This window comes from Vombatus ursinus, unplaced genomic scaffold, assembly GCF_900497805.2.
Source record: "Vombatus ursinus unplaced genomic scaffold, bare-nosed wombat genome assembly UNPS02009205.1, whole genome shotgun sequence".
NCBI classification, from domain to species: Eukaryota; Metazoa; Chordata; class Mammalia; order Diprotodontia; family Vombatidae; genus Vombatus; species Vombatus ursinus.
In genome coordinates this window covers 6,604,250-6,623,780 of record NW_020948983.1, presented here as the reverse complement: position 1 = coordinate 6,623,780, position 19,531 = coordinate 6,604,250, and positions in this window count along the sequence as shown.

The window sequence follows — 19,531 nt, the reverse complement described above, 5'->3', positions numbered from 1 at the left end:
GATCTCCCCAGATGCTGGTGCCTTCTCATTCAAAATGATCATCTAGGGGCGGAGCCAAGATGGTGGAGGGAAAGCAGTGACTGTCTTGAGCTCTCTCCCAAAGCCCTCCAAATACCTAAAAAAAATGGCTCTAAACAAATTCTAAAGCAGTAGAACTCACAAAAAGACAGAGTGAAACAAATTTCCAGCCAAAGACAGCCTGGATGGTTTATCAGAAAGGTTTATCGCACCAGGCTGGGAGAGGAGCACAGTTCGGCGTGAGCGTGCAGGCCGCAGTGACCCTGGAGCAGGCCTCAGATGACTGAATCGCGGGCAGCTGTGGTGGTTTCCAGACTTCTCGACCCCTGAATGCCAAAGACAACTTAGAAGGTCAGTAGGAAAAGTCTGTGACTGCAGTGAGAGAGGAGCTAGGTCTCAGCTGTCTGGAACGCGGCCTAGGGCCGTGGCTTTTTCCTGAGCTTCAGGCCCACAGACTGAGGGGGAATCGAGTGGCTGATCAGAGGCGGATTGCAAGGATCTCTTTGCCAGTGCTGAGGCAGGAATCTCTTGCTTTGCCTGTGGTTGGTTCTGGGTCACAGTTCTGAGGGGTGGTCCTGGGGTGAGGAGGAGTGCAGGCATAGTGGAGCTTGTTGTGGCGGTGGAGAGGAAACACCTCGCCCCTTATCATACCACCTTGGAAGAATTGAAAATTTACAGGTCCCTAGAAGTACCTCTGAAAACAGCTGTACAAACCCCCAAAGCTTGGGACAGTACACTCTTCACATTGGACGCAGACTTTTACCTTAACAAAGAGTTTAGAACTCAGGTAATTAGCTGGGACCATGAGTAAGCAGCTTAAAAAGAGTCAGACTACGTTATCTTATTTTGGTGACAAAGAAGATCAAAACATACAACCAGAAGAAGACAACAAAGTCAAAGCTCCTACGTTCAAAGCCTCCAAGAAGAACATGAATCAGTCCCAGGCCTTGGAAGAGCTCAAAAGGGATTTTGAGAAGCAAGTAAGTGAAGTAGAGGAAAAACTGGGAGTGATGCAAGAAAATCATGAAAAACAAGTCAACAGCTTGCTAAAGGAGACCCAAAAAAATACTGAAGAAAATAAGACCTTAAAAAATAGCCTAACCCAAATGGCAAAAGAGGTCCAAAAAGCCAAGGAGGAGAAGAATGCCCTAAAAAGCAAAATTGGCCAAATGGAAAAGCAAGTCCAAAAGATTACTGAAGAAAATACTTCCTTAAAAATTAGAATAGAGCAATTGGAAGCTAGTGACTTTATGAGAAATCAAGACACTGTAAAACAAATCCAAAAGAATGAAAAATTAGAAAACAATGTGAAATATCTCATTGGAAAAACAACTGACCTGGAAAATAGATCCAGGAGAGAGAATTTAAAAATTATTAGACTATCTGAAATCCATGATCAAAAAAAGAGCCTGGACATCATCTTTCTAGAAATTATCCAGGAAAACTGCCCTGATATTTTAGAACCAGAGGGCAAAATAGAAATGGAAAGAATCCACCGATCACCACCTGAAAGAGATCCCCAAAGGAAAACTCCTAGGAATATTGTAGCCAAATTCCACAGTTCCCAGGTCAAGGAGAAAATATTACAAGCAGCCAGAAAGAAACAATTCAAGTATTGTGGAAACACAATCAGGATAACACAAGATTTAGCAGCTTCTACATTAAGGGACCACAGGGCATGGAATATAATATTCCGGAGGGCAAAGGAGATAGGATTACAACCAAGAATCACCTACCCAGCAAAACTGAGTATAATCCTGCAGGGGAAAAAATGGTAATTCAGTGAAATAGAGGACTTTCAAGCATTCTTGATGAAAAGACCAGAGTTGAATAGAAAATTTGATTTTCAAATACAAGACTCGAGTGGAACATGAAGAGGTAAACAGGAAAGAGAAAATAATAGGAGACTTATTAAGGTTGAACTGTTTACATTCCTGCATGGAAAGATGATATTTGTAACTCATGAGACCTTTGTCAGTATTAGGGTAGTTGGAGGGGAAAAAAATTATATGTACGTATATATAGATATAGATAGATAGAGGGTACAGGGTGAGTTGAAAATGAAGGGGTCATATCTGGAGAATAAAATTAAGGGGTAAGAGAGGAATATACTAGGAGAAGGAGAAAGGGAGAGGTAGAAAGGGGTAAATTATCCCACAAAAAAAAAAACAGAAAAGAAAAGGCTCTTACAGTGGAGGGAAAACAGGAGAAGGTGAGAGGGAATGAGTGAATCTTATACTCATAGGATTTGACTTAAGGAAGGAATAACACACACACTCAATTGGGTGTGGAAATCTGTCTTACCCTACAGGAAAATAGGGGGGGAACAGGACAAGAGAGTAGGGGAATGATAGAGAGGAGGGCAGATTGGGAAAGGGAGTAATCAGAAGCAAATACTTCTGAGGAGGGACAGGGTCAAAAGAAAGAATAGAATAAATGGATGGGCGGGATAGGATTAAGGGAAATAGAGTTAGTTTTTCACAGTTTTTGTCTACTATGGAAGTGTTTTGCATAACTGCACATATATAACCTATATTTACTTGCTTTCCTTATCAATGAGGGTGGGTGGGAAGGGAGGAAGGGAGAAAATTTGGAACCCAAAGTTTTAAAAACACATGTTTAAAAAAAAGTTTTCACATGCAACTGGGAAATAAGAAATACAGGAAATGGGGTACAGAAATCCATCCTGCCCTACAGAAAAATTGAAAGGGAAGGGGATAAGAGAAGGGGGGGAGAGATAGAAGGGAAGGCAGACTAGGGGAAGGGGTATTTAGAATGCATGCCATCTTGGGGTGGGGGGAGGGGCGAGGTGGGGTGAAAATTTGGAACTCAAAATCCTGTGGAAGTAAATGTTGAAAACAAAAAATAAATAAAAATTACCATTAAAAAAACATAAAAAAACCAAAATGATTATCTATATATTTTGTGCTATATACACACACGTGTATATATGTATATATATATGCATATATAATGTATATATAAATAAAATCTGCATGGATAAGTGTATATGATGTGCATGTTTGTATGTGTGTATATGTGTTTGTCTCCCCTGATAGGCTGTAAGCTCCTTGAAGACAGGGATTGTTTCACTTCTCTCTTTGTATCCCTATTGCCTAACTCACTGCCTGGCTGGCACAGAGTAACTGCTTAATAAATACTTGCTTATTGATTGATTGACAGAAGGGCTTAGGGGAGACCCCGGTCCAGTTTTGGATGTGATGAGTTTGAGATATGAATAGGACATCAAATTAAAGCTGTCCATCAGGTAGATGGAGATGTGATGTTGGAACGCAGGAGAAATAAAAGGCCTGGATGTGTAAATCTGGGAGTCATTTGCATAGAGATTATAGATTCTTCCTGGTAGGGAGTAGGGTGGAGGGAAAAATCATCTTGGGGACAGCTGCAATCACTGGAAGCCATTCAGAACCCCAGTCACTGGAAACCAATCAAGAGCTGTATCTGTCTGGGGCAGCTAAGTGGTGCAGTGCCTAGAGCACTGGCCCTGGAGTCAGTAGGACCTGAGTTCAAATCTAGCTTCAGATAGACACACTTACTAGATGTGTGACCTTGGGCAAGTCACTTAACCCTGACTGCCTCACCAAAAAATAAAAAAAAATCAGTTGTGTCTGTCTACTAACAGGTTCTCAATGGGTATGTTCATCTTCTGTAAAGGGAGAGGCATGATCATCAGAATGACATAAGGAACTCCTCTGATTGACCTCCCCTTCCATCTCTCATCAGTTAATTAGTTGTTGTACCAGTGAATCAAGTTGACATACTTTTGTAAACAAATGGTTCATGTCCATAATTATGAGTATATCCATAGCCAATGTTTCCACTCCTTTTTATTCACTGTTCCCTCAGTCCTTTGTAATATAATTCAATTCAACAAATATTTATTAAGTACCCAGTCTATGCAAAGCATTGTGCTGAGGTGCTGAAGATACAAAGACAGAAATCAAATTGTCCCTACCATCAGTGAACTTACATCCTATTCTCCTTGGGAAGAAGCAGGATGAATCATTTATACAAGTAGGAATAATAACAAGGAAAATTACAGAGGGAATACATTAACAACTATATAACATAGTGTCTGGAAGGTAGGTGGGGAAGACTTCTTTCAAGAATGACAGGCAGGTTGTACAGGTAAGTCTTGTTTAACCTCACTATCTCAAAACAGTTAGAAATCCAACAAATTAGTTTTTAAAAATGCAGAACAACAAAAAAATTAAAAGAGGAAAAGAAAGTAATCCCTATAAGAAAGTCCTCCTAAAAAATAGACTGAGACAGTGAGAAAGGAAAGCAACACTCATAATACATTAGGGAAATACTATAGGATAAGAGAATATCAAGAAAAAACTCAATAAAAAGAGAGTAATTATAAAATAGCTATTGCTTAAACCCCAGAAAAGAGAATAGAATTATCACAAGAAGGCTAAGAGTAGTTAGAATATCTTTAGCTGAAAGAAGAAATGAGAAATGAAATTAGAGGTCTAGATGAAAAATTTGAAAGGAAAATAGACAGCTGAAACCTTAGCAAAGAAGTGAATATCCTGAAACAAAGAACAGGATATCCAGAACTAAAAAATTCAATAATATAACAATAAATATTTGAGCAAAATTGAAAGATCACAATACTGGACAAACCATTGAGAGATTTATTACTTAAGAGAAATTACCTGGAAAAGCAAGACTTGTAGACATATCTCAAGAATCATTAGCCTCTCAGAAAACTACAATGAAACAATAGCACCGATAACAACAACAAAAAACCAACCAGCCCTGAATACCGTATTTCAGGAAATTATAAAAAATTGCCTCCAAATATTGCAAACTTAGGCAAAGGTAAAAATTAATAAATTCCACAGGTAATAAGCAGAGAAATCCTAGGTTTTACTCATCCAGGCATGTGAGTATCAAACTCCATGGTTTCTAGGCTAAAGAGAAAAAATTGCAAGGAGCTAGGAAGAGAATAGATTACATACCAAGAAACTCCATAAAACATAAGAGAGTGGAAGAATAGATTAGAAAACAACCCCTCCCCCCAAATTTGCCATATCCAAGAAATGTACTTAGAGCATACAAATTCATAGAGAACTAAATTGAAGTATTGGAGTATAATTTTTATACATTGATTGAATATAAAATAACAGCAATCATAAGCATGATCTCAGATGAATCAATGGCAAAAGTATTATCAAGAGAGACAAGTACACTAGGTTGTGCTTATGTGTACCGTGAATAATAAAATAATACCACTATTAAATATGTATTATGAATGTAATAGCATCTAAATACTTAAAGGAAAAGCTAATTGAATTATAGTAAGACTTAGGTAGTAAAACAATAATACTGCTGACTTCACCATGCCTCTTTCATATGACAGAAAAAAAAATTAAAGATATGAACAAAATGATTGAGAAACTAGATATAAATCTTTGTCAATTATTGAATAGGAATATTAAGAACTATTCTGCAACACACAGAACTTTTATCCAACTTGAACCTGTAGCAGGGCAAAAAGAACCCATAAATTTTTATAGAATGTTAGAGATATTAATCCTATCACTTACATACCATAATGCAAAAAATTGGAAACATTAGGGGAAATATTCTGAAGGACAGATACCCAACTGGAGATGAAGTAATGTTACTCTAAGTAATAGTTGAGAGGAAAATAATGTTATTCTAAGTAAAAGGTGATAGGAAAAAGAATAAATTGCACAATTAATAAGTAATTATACTAAAGAAAATAAGATAATATGGCAAAACTTGTGGGATGCAGCTAAAGTATCTCAGACAAAATTATTCATTTTAGAACACATTTGCTTTAAAAAAAGTATCAAGAAGACCAAAGAACATAGCAAAAAGCCTAGAAAATCAATGAATTATTTAAAAACAAACACCAAAGCAGAAACTTTTAAAATTAGAGAGAAATAAAATTGAAAACAAAAGGACTATTGAGCTAAGTTTAAAAAAAACTTATTTTGATAAAAAAAACAATGAAATAGATAAATCATTAGCTAGTCATTTTTTTTAAGAGGGAAAAAACTTTTTTTGCCTTCTCCTTCCCTTTCCGCCTTTTTTTCCTTCTCTCTACCCTCCCCTCAAGATGAGAGCCTCTCTAATTCTATAAGATTTGGGAGATCAAGAATGGGCAGTGTCTTGAGATGTAGAGGAAGATGGTCAGCAGGACAAATGGGACTATTGATTCACCCATCTGTGGAAATGCCTCTGGTGAAGGTCCTGAGAGTGAAGGACAGAGTCACTGAAGTTGACATAATAATGAACCATCATCTGCAGGAAACTGGCTTCACAAAAGAATCTTACAAAAAATACATCAAAGATTGTAAGAAGTCTATCAAAGGCAGACTTGAGGGACAAAAGCTACAGTAAAACCTTTCATGATGCAAGCTGCAGAACAAATCAAGCATATTCTTGCTGATTTCAAAAACTAGCAGTCCTTTATAGGCAAAAGCATGAAACCATGGTGACTCTGTTAGACTTTCCTGAAGGTGGTGTGACCCCATTTATGCTTTTCTTTAAGGAGGATTAAAAAATTGGAGAAATGTTAACAAATTAAGTTGATTATTTTAGATCACCTGTCATCTACACAGTAGCAGAGTTTGGACTGATGTCATGCTGTGCTTTCTTCATTTATTCTTGACCTGGATTTATTTGGAGTGGAGACTTCTTTTTTTTTTTGAAAACATGGCATGTAGGATATTTAAATTCAAACATATGTGACACCACCCAAAATTACAAAAAGAGAGGAGAAGCAAAATTAGCGATGAGAAAGGGGAATTCACAGTAAATGATGAGGAAAATTTTCAAATCATTAGAAACTACTATGCCAAATTATTTATTAACAAAACTGAAAACATTTTTATTCGAGGTGTCACCCCATCACCTCCATTTCCTTCCTAATGGAAAATTAGACTCTGACCCTAGAACTTTGCTGGACTTTGAGAGACCAGTTTTGGCTTTATCTACTCCCCAGATGTCTCTAGCCATACCATTACATATGTGTTCTGCTCCACTTCCAACTTCTCTTTATGGATACTCTTCCCCCTTTAGAATGTAAGCTCCTTAAAGACAAGAAATGTCTAGCATGATTTATTTACATCCTCAGCACTTAGTGCAGATCCTGGCATATAGTAAGTATTTCTATGTCTGTCTGTCTGTCTGTCTATCTATCTATCTGTCAATCATCTATCTTTCTCTTTCTCTATCATTTATGTATGTCTGTATCAATTTCTCTGTCTCTATGTCCATCACATATCTCTCACTCTTTTTTGCATATCATCTATCTCCATCTCTTTTTCTGTTTATCTCTCATGTCTATTATGTCTATTTCTCTTTCTATCTACATCTATTATCTCCCTCTATCTATGTCTATCATCAGTCAATCTATTTCTCAATCGTTTCATCTCTATCCATCTCTTACTATCCGTGCCTGGCACATAGTAGTCACTAAATATTTATATGTTTATTGACTGACTGACTAATGAAATCACAATAATCCTTAGACAAAATATAGTACTAATACCAAAATGTACAAATCCCCCAAATCTATAGGAATAAAAGGACCTTTCCTTAATAGGATCAAAAGTACCTACCTAAAGCCGTGAACCATCATTATTTACAATGGAAAAGTACAGGAAATTTTCCCAATAAGATCAAAGCTGAAGAAAGGATGTTTATTATTTCCACTATTATTTGGCATAGTATTATGTAAAATGTACAGAGAACAATAATAGTAGAATTAGAAAAAAGGCTAGCAAAATAATGAGAAAAAAGGGAATAAGCATAGATGAAGAGGGGCAAAATTATCTGTATTTGCAGGTACAGCTAGGTGATGCAGTGGATGGAGTGCCAGGCCTAGAGTCAGGAAGACCTGAGTTCAAATTCAGCTTCAGAGACCAGCTGTGTGACCCTGGGTAAATTGTTTAACCATGTTTATCCCAGTTTTTTCATCTGTAAAATGCACTGAAGAAAGCAATGACAAACCACTCCAATGTCTTTGCCAAGAAAACCTCATATAGGGTCATGAAGAGTGAGATACAACTGAAATGACTGAAAAACAACAACAACAAAACAAATCTTAGAGCCTCACTGAAAAATTAATTAAGATAACATCTTCAGTAAGACAGCAGAATCCACAATCTCCACAAATTATCATTTTGGTATGCTATTAGCAAAATCCAGGAAGACAAGATAGAAATAAAAATAATAACTAATATCTACATAGTACTTTTAAGATTTGCAAATTGCTTTACACTTAGATACTTTATCCAATTTTTCTTGATTCCCCCAAGATCATGTGAGACAGACGCTATTATTATCCCAATTTTCTTGATAAGGAAATAATAGTTTTTAAGTGATTTGCCTGAGGAATCCTGCCTGAATCAGGATTCAAATCCAGATGGACATGTAATTAAAGAATAAACACTTTGCCGCATGGGTCACTGTGGACAAATATTGAAAGTTAGTAGGAAGGCTAGCCGAGATGCCGAGAATGAACTAGAAGTGTTATAAAGGTCGTATTAAAGATATAAAGGTCATGATTAAAGATATGTATGATTATATGCGCAAGATTATCTGTCAGATAGCAAGAATAAAGACAACTGATGGATGGTCTTCATGTCCCCAGCTCACTGGGTGGATCTTCTGTGGTTTTATGGAATGATAACATGGAACATTATGGAATGTGTCACACAGGATGGGAAAGCATTGAGGAATTGGGATGTGTAGACTATGGAATGATGATAAATCTAGAGCTAGAAGCAACCTGAGAGACTATCCAATTCAACCCCCTTATTTCACAGATGAGGAAACTGAACTTGAGGGAGGTTAAGTGATATGCCCAAGGTCATACAGGTGGCATGTGTTAGAGGCACTACTTGAACCCAGGTCCTCTGACTTTAAAGCCAGTGCTCTTTCCCCTACTTGTGGAGGAAATACCAACACCAGCGAAGCTGTGGTCCTACCTAAGAATCATAGTACTATATTAAAGTAGGCAGGTTGTAAATTTTACCCTTAGACTCAAACAATGAAGAGAAAATTGGTATAGTAAAAAGAGCATTTGGAATTAGATGATTGTGGTTCGAATCCCAGATCTCTTGCTTATAACCTTTGGGACTTTAGGTAAATGAATTCATTTCTCTGAGCCTGGGTCTCTTAATCTAAAAATGGATAAGGTGGACAGGATGGCCTCTGAGGGCCCTTCTAGCTCTAAATCTGCTCTAAATCTATTTGTCATGGTCCTGCCATCATTCTGTAATGAAGTCCCTGCCTGTCAGTCTGTAGTGGGAGTATTTATCATGCACATGACAATGTCAGTGGGAAGCTCTACTATATAAAAAGTACTGAAATCAATTCCACATCAGCTTTGCTTTGGGATGGGATGGGGAGAAGAGTAGTAGGGAGAAGGATTTAGAGGCTATTAGGGCTAGAGATTTGCCCAGTGAAGTTTTACCATTTTAATTAATATGTTACCAATGAAGGACATGAAAACATAAGTATCGGTACCTGATGCACACCTGATAACCTATCTCCCTGTGCCAAGTTAAAAATCAACCCTGTTATTTTCAATGAAACTATTACTACCCATTTGTCCCAAAGCCTCAATTCAACCTTATTGCAAAAATAGGTATGTGTTTAAAAAAAAGTTGGTAGAATAATGAAGTCACTTTTCCTCCTTGTCTCACACACAGAGAGCATGGTCAGTGCATCTTCCTTCTTTGCTGAGTTTAGCACATCATTCTGACTCCCTGATGAGTGAGTGGGGAGTGGGGGGGTGGGGTGACACATACAATAATTCGGAAAGTTTCATGCTAGAAAATCCCAGAAGGAAAATTGTGGGGCTAATGTATCCTGCAACCCAGACTGGGGTCCCTGACCCTCCTTTAAGTGCCTTCAAACCCAATTCAATACTCCTACTGTACTCTAAGGTTACACTATGTTTTCTTCCATGATAAAGGTGATGTATCCCATGGAGAGAGAGAAAAAAAGCATTGTAATATAACTTCCTTTTGGAAGCAGCCTTATGTAGCTGTGCGTTCTGGCAGAGTAACTGTTAGAATATAAATAGGAATGCTTTATAGAGGAGCCTTTAGCAGGACGATACAATTAAAAATGAACCACAGCCCCCAGACTGGCCATGCGGTTCCATTAGGATTTTTGGTATAATCCAAGCAATGTTTATTAAAGGTTCATTGAATTCGAAGACCTAGTCATTGGCAGAGGGCATGAAATAATGATAGTTGGGGTTCTAACCATTGCTGGAACTAATAAATCTGGTATCTGAGGCAAACACCACACACATTCTCTGGGGACAAGCAGCATGATATGTATAGATGATCTCAAATCAGCTTCTTCAGATAAATTCATCTGAGGAATGTGGTGGAAAGAATTCTGACTTCCTGATACAAAGGCCCATCCATCCATCCATCTATCCATCTGTCCATTAACAAGCATTTATTAAGTTCCTGTTATGTGACAGGCACTGGGCTAGGCACTGGAGATACAAAGGAAAAATGAAACAGTGCCTGACCCCAGGAAATATATATTCTATCAGGTGAACTAAGATATATTGTATACAAATGAATGATACAAAATGAATACAAGGCATTTTGCTGAGAGAAGGCACTAGCAGGTGTGGGGATCTGGGAAGACTTCGCATAAAACGGAATGCTTGAGCTAAATCTTGAAGGAAGTGAGGGATTCTAGGAAGCATTGGTAAGGAGGGGGTGCATTCCAGGCATGGAGGACAACCAGTGTAGAGGAGATGAAGCATTTTTTATGAGAAATAGGGGTAAGGCCAGTTTGGCTAGATGAGAATGTGGAAAGGGGAGTAACACCTAATGAGATTGGAAAAGTAGATTGGAGTCAGGTTGTGAAGGTTTTCAAAATTTAAAAGAAGAGTTTATATGTTATTCTAAAGATGAAAGAAAGCCTCTACACTTTATTGAATAGAGGAATAACATAATCAAACTTGTGGTCATGAAAAATTACTTTGGTAACTGTGTGGAGGAGAGCCAGGGATATCAAAAGACGATAAGCCATGGATGAGAGAAGACATGGAATAGTAACACATCTGGGGAGCTGCTTCTGGTGGTGAATGATCCTGCCATCTCTTAGCTTCTTATTTTAACTAATTCTTGTTGCCAACCAGGTGCTAAGCTGAGTTGTTTCTGCCTGCTGGGGAGTGCAAGTGCTATCAGCATCTTCTGAGTTTCTGCATTCCGTGGCAAAGCTCTGTCTGCCCCTCCTATCAGACTGTCCTTAAAAGCAATGACTGCTATTTTTGGGGGGGGGAGGGGAGGAAGGGATATTGTATCTGTCCCACCATTCTAATTTAGATGATTTAGCAGGTTAGCCTTTTGAGGGCATTTACAAGATGTGCCAACAAGGAAGTTTCAAAGAATAAATAGCTAATGTATTCTATCTGTAGGTTTTCTGTCTTGGCATGATCATCTAATTGAGTGGGCTTTTGGCCTGCATATTCTACACAGTTGTGATCAATTAACTTGTAAACATTGTTGCTTGAAGGTTGTAAATTTTTCTCCCCAAAATAAAAAAAATGGAATCAGGAGGATTGTTCCAGAATGTGTAGCTTTCCATGGGTGGGGTTCACCAGATAGGATTTATAAAATTTGGGGACTCCAAGGGTTATCAATGAAAGAATGTTTTTCTTATCTAAGGAAATGACCAAATTATAATTAGTAATATACTTTGTAAAGCTAAAAGCACCATAATAATGTAAGCTATCAAATTCAAATGCTTCCTTCAAAGGAACTGTTTTTTTTTTTTACTCAAGATATAAATTACTTTTCTGACAGGTTCCTCCAGTGGGTCTCCACTGACTACAGGATCAAGTCCAACATCCATGGCCTGGATTTCTAATCTACTTTTTAATCTTCTGCCACCATTCCTATTTCTCACCCTCTGTTTCATCCATTGTTATCTCTTCATTCTTCCAAGAAAATCAGATTCCCACTTCTCTGTCCCTTTAATTATGTTATTCCTCCTGCCAGGAATTTACCCTACCTTTATTGCTAGCCATCCAAATTCAATCCATCTTCTAAGTTCTCTTCTTGGGAACTTTTCCCAATTACTCCAGTTCTTCTTTCCCTTAAGAACATTCTACTTCACAATTTCATACTTAATTGAACTCAATCCAACAAATTTACTGAGTACTTGGATTATCTAGCTGTTTTATCTCTCCTAATGAGATCATAAGCTCTTTGACAGTTGGGGTGCATTTCACACTTCAACAAACATTTATTAAGCAAGACACTATTTTAGGTGATGGGGATGAAAAGACAAAAATCAACTTGCATGCAAAGAACTTACATACAACTAGAGTTATATAGCATATGTGCAAATAAGTAAATAGAAAGCTACATCAGCAAGGAGAGAGGACTAACTTTGTGGAGGTGGTGGGAACTCAGGAAAAGACTTCCTTTGGGATGTGGCATCTGAGTCTCTAAGAAAGTTAGGGATTCTACTTCCTTTGTAATCCCTATCAGCACTTTACAATTCTGGGCTCATTCCACATGGTTGGGAGCCAATAAATATTTATTAAATTGACTTACTTGTTTCCTCTTCCCTCCCCATCCACTTCTTTTTCCTCTCCTCTCACTTTGTCTTCTCCATCTCCCCATTTCCTCATTCTTTTCATTTCAGGATCTGCTTAAGGATCTAGTAAGCTTAAAGATCTAGTCCCTTTCTGACTTGGACAAATCAAACAAAATATAAACAATGAAAAAGTTAAGAATCGGACTCACTCTTGCCTGCTTTTTAATCAATTGAGGTCAATAACAATGTGATTGTTAGTCCTAGTGAAAAAAGAGATAATTCTTCATGATTGGTTAAATTTGAAAGTTTCCTGTGATATCTTGTACTGTTTTTAAAACACAAATTTTAAAACAAGCAATATATATATATATATTTTTTACTTCTAATGAAGTCCTACCCTGATGTTTTATCCTGATAAGAAGTTGAGTTAGGGTTCTCAAAAAACAGAGCACAGACTCTGGAAGGTCTACAAGACCTCCCTCATCCACCTTTGGTGTCCATCTGTTACGAAACTCTCACCTGTGTCTCCAAGAAGCTGTAGCGTATGCGGTAGCCATACCTTGTTAAAACCATCTTGGAAAAAAAAACCATCTTGGCAGACAGGCTAGAACAGGTTGAGGGGAACTGACAAGCCTCAAACCCATTGGTGAGTTAGGAGGATGTCTACCCAACCGTGTGAAGACTTCCCCTGGCAGAATGGGTGGATGAGAACAATTTGTCCCAATGACCATAAAGGCAGTTGAAGCAGACACCATGTAGTGCTTAGAGCTTGGTCAGACGTTGAAAACATTAAGGTCATCCACTGCATCCTGGGTCATGACCAGTTGTCTTGACTTTCGTCTTGCCACTGGACTCTGATGACTCTGGAAGAGAGAGTGAGGCTGAAGATTTTGCACAATTCTGCCTTACTTAGGTCCAATCCAGGGCAGCTAGGTGGTACAATGGATAGAGCACTAGCCCTGGACTCAGGAGGACCTGAGTTTAAATCTGGCCTCAGACACTTACTAGCTGTGTGACCTTGGGCAAGACACTTAACTCCAAATGCCACCAAAAAAAGAGAAGGAGGAGGAGGAGGAGAAGAAGAAGAAAAAGAAGAAGAATCCAATTCACACACAAGTTAAGACATCACCAGCATGATTTCATTGGTTCTTTTTGAAAACAAAGGATGAAAAACAAAATCTTTGAGTGCTGATTAGGTGATGAACTGTATGTTTGTTTTCTGGGGACCAGCCTAGCCAAGTCTGAATAACTAATATATAGGTTGGCCACAAGACAAAGAATATTTCAGCCATAGAAACACACTAAAATTATCTACTTAGGTATAGATTTTCTTCCTGTATCAGTAGAAGTACCCACATCCATGAAATCATAGACACCTGAAGTATTAGTTCAATGGAATGATAGTTAAATGATCTTGAAAGTAGGCTAATGCAAACTGTCTTGAATAACCAAAACACTGGGTTATTGTATTTCTGTGCCAGGAAAATAGAGGTCAAGTAGAGGTAATAAGGAGAGATGTAAAAATGTTCTCTTTAGAACGTTGATTCTGGAACCCCTTGCTATGTTTCACGGGCATTTCAGTTATGCAAAACATGGGGGGAGCCCTAACTAGTGCAACACTTTATTCTCAGACTGAGGAAGAAACACAAATACTAATTAAGTAAGGAAACATGATTAATCATACAGGAAAATAAGGAGGCAACAGAATCTAAACACCTCCCCACGATAACTCATACAACCAGTGGTCAAAACTGGATTTATGGTATCAACATTGAGATCTCTGCAGCCCCTTGAGGCTGGCTATGCCTCAGCTCTGGCTTTAATCATGGAGTTGAATATCATGATTCTCTTCTCTTAGTCTCCGGATGCTGAATGTGATGAATGTTGCTTCATTGTTGGCATCTGTTCTTCCATTTACTTTCCCAGTCCCTTTTCTGTCTCTTCTATCTTCAGTGAGGTCTCAGAATCTGGTGAGGAGACCATGATTCTAGACCCACATCAAAAAAGGATACCATCATTTGCAATACTCCACATATTCCCTCTCTTTGTCACCTCCATCCTTCTTCAAGTCTTCACTTGTTAGCACAATCTTTAATAAAGGTGCAAGCTTTGTAGATTCAAATTCAGCTTTCCTCCCATCACAGTTTACTAATACAAGATTCCTTGTACCATAGCCTCTCTTTGCGGTTCCAATTTTGATTACTTCTTTCTCTTTTTTTCTTAGTTGTGCAATCCCTGAATCCAGGCATAAATACCACAGAATTTTGAAGTTCTGGGTTTTCCCAATGAACAGCAGCTATTTGCCTCATCAAATTATGAGTACTGAAGTCAGACAGGGAATCTTTTTCAAAGGCAACCTTATTACAGAAAAATATGAGGTTACTCAAGATACTTAATGAAGTCAACACTTTTGGTCACTGAAATATCTTCATAGTGATGCAGTGATAACTTTAAGATCTGGTTTGAGGTAGGGCTTTGCTGCCAGAAATTCAGTAACATTAGCTCTTAGTTCTACCTCCCTAGTTTTACTGCATTGCAAGGTTGAAGGCACTTTTAAAATTGCCATTTAAACAACCTAACTGGCATCTGGAGGGAAAGACCTCTACCTAATAACTACTCATTCAATCATTAAAGAAAAAGGGGTGTGGGGGGATAGCAAAAAACTAGAAACGAAGTGATAGTCCACTTATTGGGAAATGTTTAAACTGTGCTGTATGAACGCAATGGAATATAATTGTGCCATAAAGAACAATGAAGAATGAGTAATTCTGAGAAATATGGGAAGGCTTAACCATACAGAAGGAAGCAAGCAGAACTAAGAAAAGAATACGCACAGTGACTACAACAATATAAGATGGGAAGAACAATAGAACAAAGCTGAAGGTTATGTAACTATAATGACCAAGCTTGGTCTGGGAGAAGAAATGAGAAAATGCACCTCCCTGAGGCAGCTAGGTGGTGGCACAGTGGATATGGCACCAGCCCTGAGGTCAGGAGGACCTGAGTTCAAATCTGGCCTCAGACCAAACACTTGACACTTACTAGCTGCGTGACCCTGGGCAAGTCACTTAACCCCAATTGCCTAAAAATAAAAAAGAAAAAGAAAAAAGAAAATGCACCTCCCCCTTTACACTGAAGAGATAGGGGACTGTGCATTTGCTCTTAGGCAGTACATTCTTTGGTTTTATTGAACTATTTTACAAAAATCTTTGCCACGGGGGAAAGCTTACTGAGTAGGGAAGGAAGAGAGATGTGTTTAGAAATGAATGTGATATAAAGGCAAGAGATATCAATAAGACTTTTAAAATGTTAATATTCTAAATTATCTATATTTCTCAAAATCACTCCCTTTATTTCCCATGCCAGAATATATCCTTTATGAGAATGAAAAAAGAGTGGAAAAATATAGTTGGGAAAAACTAACCAACTCAAAGAAAAAGTCTAAGATTATATGCAGTGTTCCTCACCCACGGTCTCCTACTTCAGCAAAGAAGGCTGGGAGAGGGTGCTTTGTCATATCTCTTTTAGTGTTGGTAAGATTGGTTATCATAATTTCACATTATTTAGTTTCAATTGTTTTCAAGTACTTGGGTTTTGTTGTTGTTTTACATTTACATTGTCATAAACAGTGTATATTGCTTTACTGGTTCTGCTTGCTGAAATTTGAATCATCCATATAAGTCTTCCCATGCTTTTCTGCATTCATAATTTATTGTAGCACAATAACATTTTATTAAATTCATGTGCCATGCTTTGTTTAGCCACTCCTCGATTGACGGGCATCTACTTTTTTTCCAGTTATCTTTTATTAAAAAGTGTTTCTACAAATATTTTGTTTATATAGGACCTCTTTTTTTAAAAAAAATTATTGATTTTATTGAGATAGATGCCAAAGAATGGAATCTCTGGGTCAAAGGATAGGGACTTTTTAGTCAATTTCTTCACTTAGTTCTAATTACTTTGAGAATGGTTGGATTGATTAATAGTTTTACTAACAGTGTATTAATGTGCTGGTCTTTCCACAACCCCTCCATCATTGACTTTTCTCATTATTTATTTATTTAGGCAGTTGGGGTTAAGTGACTTGCCCAGGGTCACACAGCTAGTAAGTGTCAAGTGTTTGGTCAGAGGCCGGATTTGAACTCAGGTCCTCCTGACTTCAGGGGCAGCGCTCTATCCACTGCGCCACCTAGCTGCCCCTACTTTTCTCATTTTTTAAAATCATTTTTGGTGACAATTTTCTTAGTGTGAGGTTAAACCTCAGAGTTGTTTTGATTTGCATTTAACTTATTAGTGATTTAGAGGATTTTTTATATTACTGTTAACATTTTACAATTCTTCTTTTGAGAACTGTTTGTTCCACATCTTTGACCATTTATCTATCAAGGAATTGTGTTTGGTCTTTTATACTTACTGTTTATATGTCTTATTTTCTTTTCATAAACAAAACTAAAATAGGGAAGTGGTTGACATGAGAAAAAACATCTTTTTATCAAGTATCTCTGGCCAGTGAAGTGATAATCAGTGTAAAGCATACGGAATGGGGGCTCATTAGCAATGGATCTATAAAATTTGCCAAGTCCTTCAGGGTTCAGAACTCTGAAGGGGAGAAAAAATAGCCACACTCTAAGGACAGCCTGCTAAATTGGGGAAATAGCCCCAGAGGAAGTGCTACATATGCATAAGAAAAAGTATTCTGGCAGAAGCATAAAGGATGGATTAAGTGGAGGCTGAGAGTGAAGGGAAGGAGACTTGTGGCAAAGAAGAAGTGTTAAAGAGAGTATGTGCTAGAATAGGGAAGTGGGAATGGTGGAGTGGGTAATGGATAAAAGAGATCGTATGGAATTAGAGTTGACAAGACATGGCAATTTACTATATCGATTGGTGTGGTAGAGGGGAAAAAATCAAACAACGTATTTTTAAGACTAGAAAAAGTATTTCAGTTATGTAATAAAATAGTGATAAACTTTTGACAAAAAAAAAAATGTGGATTCCTTAGCAAGTAAAAGAAACTGAGTAACTCAGGACTGATTAGAGTACTTCCATGTTAATTTAAAATGAACACAGTAAAATACCAAAACCATACTGATACTCAAGACAGGTAATTTCATTTTGAGCTTCTGGTCTCTACATCCCCAGGGTATGGCATTAAGTTTTGAGTGTCACATTTTAGGAATGAGAGTGAGAAACTGGGATGTGTCCAAAGGAGGATCAACAGAATGGTGAAGAGACTGGCAAATCACATTATAGGAAAATCAGTTCAAGAAGCTGGGGAAATATAGACTGAGAAAGAAAACCCAAAGGGAACAAGGCCAGGTTCTTTAAATATCTGAAAAATAGTATGCCGTAAAGAAGATAGATCAGACATATTTTGCTTGGCCCCATAGATCAGAACCAAGTTACGGGGAGGCAGATTCAGATTAAATATAAGGAAGATCTTTCTAAAAATTGCAGCTGTCCAAACATTAAATGGGCTGCCTAATGAAGGAGCTAATGAGTTCTTTCAGAAGTAAAGGGCTGCCAGGTGGCACAGTGGAGAGAACACTCATCTTCCTGAGTTCAAATCTGGCCTCAGACACTTACTAGCTGTGGGACCCTGGACAAGTCATTTGACTCTGCCTCAGTTCCTTATCTGCAAAATGAGCTGGAGAAGGAAATGACAAACCACTCTAGTATTTTTGCAAAGAAAACTCCAAATGACATCACAAAGAGTCAGACATGACTGAAATGACTCAACAGCAGTCAGAAGTAAATTAGACATTTGAGTAGGGATAGGGTAAAAAGAGAGGGAGAGAAGGATAAATAATGAGGAAAAATAGAATGAAGAGAAATACGCAACTAGTAATTATAACTTTGAATGTGAATGGGATGAACTCACCTATAAAATGAGAACAGATAGCAGAATGGAGAACCGGACTCCAACAATATGTTTACAAGAAACACATTTTAAAATGAGAGATAAACATACACCAAAGATAAAAGACTAGAATAGAATTTATTATGCTTCAGCTCATGCAGCAAGGGTAGCAATCATGATCTCAGACAAAGGTAAAGCTAAAATAGATTTAATTAGAAAAGATAAAAAGGGAAAATACATTCTGATAAGAGGTATTATAGATAATGAAGTAATATCAATACTAACTCTATATGCACCAAATGCTACAGCATCCAAAATCTTAAGGAAAAGCTAAATGAATTAATTACAAGTGGAAATAGATAGCAAAACTATGATAGTGGGAGACTTCAAATTTGCTCTCTCAGAACTAGATAAATCCAATCACCCAAACTAAGAAAAAAGTAAAAGAGATGAATAGAATATTAGATAAGCTAGAAATGATAGATATTTGAAGAGAATTCAATGGGAATAGAAAGGAATATACCTTTCTCTCAGTGGTATTCAGAGCTTCTTAAACATTTTCCATTAGCAGTCCCTTCAGTGCTTCTTAAACTATTGCCTAAAGGACTAGGCCAGTACTAGAACCATGATTCCCTGATGTGCTATAGTAGATTGAATGTTGGATTTGAAGTCAGGCAGATGTGGCTTCAGATCCTCAGACACTTAATAGCTGTGTGACCTTGCATAAATCATTTGAACTCTCCAGGGCTCACCTTCCTCATATGTAAGACAAGGAGGACAAACTCAGTGACCTCCAAGTTCCCAACCATCACTAAATCTATGATCTTATGACTGAACTTCCTTGGAATATAATGATTTTTCTGCAGTTGGAAGTATTCAAGTGAGGCTGAATGATTACTTTAGTAGTGATTGGGTGGAGAGGATCACAGGTCATTTATATGATTTGGTGACATCTAAACTTTCTTCTAACTTTATAATTCTATGAAAAGTAGTTTAGCTCACATTCTAATCTTCTGGAACTACCAAATGGGTGTTACCTCAGACAAATTGAGACCTGGGGAAGACCTTATC